The sequence below is a fragment of the Triticum aestivum genome, chromosome 3A (genome assembly GCF_018294505.1).
Source record: "Triticum aestivum cultivar Chinese Spring chromosome 3A, IWGSC CS RefSeq v2.1, whole genome shotgun sequence".
NCBI lineage: Eukaryota > Viridiplantae > Streptophyta > Magnoliopsida > Poales > Poaceae > Triticum > Triticum aestivum.
In genome coordinates this window covers 680015156-680018734 of record NC_057800.1, presented here as the reverse complement: position 1 = coordinate 680018734, position 3579 = coordinate 680015156, and positions in this window count along the sequence as shown.

Below are 3579 nucleotides of genomic sequence, written 5' to 3'. Positions count from 1 at the left end.
CGTGCTGGGGGCGCGGCGGCAGCGAGTCAGACGAGCGCGTCGGTGGCGTGGGCGGATGGCAGGGCTGCGGCGGCTGTGCGGATTCCGAAGGTGGGTGCTCGGGGTGCTCGATGACCTTTCTTTCAAATTTGATGAATTTTCTTTCAGATTTAATGAAGTGTTTTTCAAATTTGATGAACCCCTTTTCAAATTCAATGAACTTATTTTCAAAAATCGATGAACTTTTTTCAATTTTTGTGAACTTTTTCCCAAAACCGATTAACTTTTTTTCAAATTTAATGATTTTTTTTCAATTCGATGAGCTTCTTTCAAAATCAATTAACTTTTTTTAAACATGTGATTTTTTTTCAAATTCAATAAACTTTTTTTTCAAATTCGTGATCGTTTTTTAAGTTTGTGAACTCGTCTTTCAAAAACCATGGACATTTTTTAGTTCACTATTTAAAAAAACCTTATTTTTCAAAAGTCAACTGGTTGACCGCAACCGGTCTAACGCGATCAAGAGAACTAGGAAACCAGTCAACCGCTATTTTCTTCTTAGACCGGCCCATGAGCGGGGCGCATGGGCGCCAAGAAGCTCAACAAGGCGCCCTATAGGAGCTCCCACTGGACCCAAGGGGCGGCGATCTGTCCCACTTGGCGCCATGCGCCAAAGCGGTATGGCCTGCGATTCTTCGCTTTTTTCTTTCTTTACGGTTCTTTCATGTCTCGTGCCCCTACACTCAAGGGCACCTCTCTAAGATCCCCACCTGAATGACAACAAAGGGATGCTCTGAGTAGGTCGAACATTTCTTTTTTGCAACAACAGGCTATATTGAATTACTCAGGAGGATTACAAAGTGTGTGAATACATTCTAGAAGAAAAGTAGGGTGTAATTCACCGAGATACATCTTCTACGATCCTCACTAGCCTATTTGGCACACTTGTGTGCCGCTTCATTTGCTTCTCGGTTGATATGTAGAATTGAGCAAGATTGAAAACTGGAGCTCGCATCCACATTTTCTTTTCGGCTGATATGGACAATGGAGCCAGGTCTGCTTTGAAATTTTTGCCTCATTTAGCATTCGCACGACATCTTGAGCATCACTTCCAATGATCACCTTGAGATGTCCAAGAGCAAGACAAATGCCATCACGAAGCGCCAAGGCTTTCCATAGTGCTTGCATTTTGTGCAAACCGATACCAAAATTGCTTGTGCCCGAACCAGCGCTTCGATATGGTCCCGAAGAACAACTCTCGTACTACCATAGCCATCTTGCTCATAATAGCTCGCGTCAACATTCACCTTGATGTAAGTGACCTCGGGGGGTATCCAGACCGATTTCTCCCTCGGCTCTTGTGCCGTCTTTGAGCCCACTAGCTCGGCTAGATCGTGGATGGTACCAACGGCCCATTTGAAATTCTCCATGTCTCCTATTGTTTCTTCCAGTCCAAATCATCCAGAACCCACACAAAATGATAGCAGCATACGGTTCTGAAACTTGTTTGCCATCAACAATATCTGCAGCACATGAATCCGAATGAAGAGAGGGGATTCTGACTAGAAGGAAGCAAAGTTCAGACCAGAACAGCTTGGCCCAGGTGCAAGAGAAACGTGCATGATCAATCGTCTCCTCAACACCAGAATCTTCACAGAAAGGAATCTGCTCAACATGTCGTTCTTGCAGAACATGGACATGCCACCAACCAAAGAACGCTTACATGTTTCATCAAGCACATGGATCAAAAACGATGGGCTCTAGGGAGTCTACGCTCACTTTACCAGCAGGCTAAATTCTAATACCTGCCTTGTCTGCTTCCATGCAAGCAAGGTTGAGATGACACGAGATAACAGATGATCCAATCAACTGAGTCAAGAGCTAATATTAGTGTCTATATATATACACACACGAAGCGCTAATGCACTACCTTAACACGACGACTCCATAATATGCGGCATGCAATTCTAGGACGTACAAGTAGTAATTTAAACGGGGAGTGAGGATACGCCAAGGCGTTCTTTTAGGTGGTGGTTACATGTTCAGTGACTTTCAAGTTCTCCAAGGCATCAGGCACAGCACAAAAAGGGTCCCTCCTGTCTTCACCTTGGGAACTTGCGTAGGCGGTCCGAAATCACCGCGACGGTGACCAAAAGACCGGCTAAGTACGGGGTGTTCATCCTTCCGCCCAGATGAGCTTGAAGATGTTCTTGCTGGCCCCCGCGTTGACCATGTCGCTCTTGTTCTTCAGCATCTCCTCCTGGGCACGCCTATCGCCATCCTTCATAGTTACAAGGTTAAACTTTTAGTTCTACAGACATGTTGAATTGTTCTGTACATCAATTGCGTGAGGAGCAGCTAAGGATGTGTGTGTACATACACTGGTCACAACTGTTCCAATGAGTAAGTAAGATTGTATAAGTTGTATATGTAAAGAACATTGTATAAGTTGAAAGGAAAAGAGGACTCACAAGCATGGTGTATGCCTTAGCAAGCGAGAGAAGAGTGGGGTAGAGACTCGTGACAGCAAGGGCAGCTTCATCTGTCACTTGTGGCACCTGATTTAGATACAAAATAAATGAGCAAACTACTGCATGAAATGGACTACCCGGCAAACTTTGGTGGAGGTGGCTGTATTCGCCCAGTTACCTGCATAAGCTGAAGGGCGAATATATCGCTCATAGTGACCTTCTCAAGGTCAGAACACCTCTTCACAAACTCGTCGTAGGTCAGGCAAAGTCGAGAGGTATCAGCACCAGCAGAGAAGTTTCTGCTATAGTAATCAATTATAGAGCCCGTGAGGTGGCCGTATTTCTTTTCAGTGTCAGCATACCCAGTGGTTCTCTGGACATCAAATCCTTCAAGAACCTCAGTAGTGAAGCAGCTGAAATAAAAGGCATGTGGAGGAGAGTTAACAGGGCATACAGCTGACAGTCAAAGCATTGGGAACAATATTTAATAATAATGTTAAACAACGAAAAAAAGTACTACCATTCAGGGGTTGACATGATCGTCCAGGCTTCATGAGAAGAGTACATACGATGTTTTAACGCTCTCTGATCCATCTACAGTGTTTACATCCCCTTCAACTAGATATATTAGCTTCCTTAGCCCACATTTCTGCAAAGGATACAGGAAATGGAGGTATCACATCGTATTGTTGCTGAAATAACCACAGCAAACCCATATATATGGACAAGAAATACAGTTTCTTTGGGAATATGCACAATCTACAGGCTCAAGCTTATGTCTGCTAATAACATCGTCCTTCATCATCTCATACCCAAATATGGGCTATGCTTTTCAATTAATGATAACAAAGAATAAGGAAAAAAATCTCCTCGACTAAGATTAGACTCAAGCAACATCAAATCACAGGGGATAGCATGTGGGATGCCCTTTTTTACTATCAGTGAGAAATTGAAAGCATGAAGAACTGGGAAAGTTAAGATGGAAGGTTTATAATATTATTGACAAAAATCAAAGCTATTTTCAGATGGTACCTTCAGTCTTAGTTTTTGATCTTTGTATCTGTTGTCTTTAATTGAGCCAAGTAAATCATCCACATTTTTCCTTTCAACAATGAAATCAAGAACATAC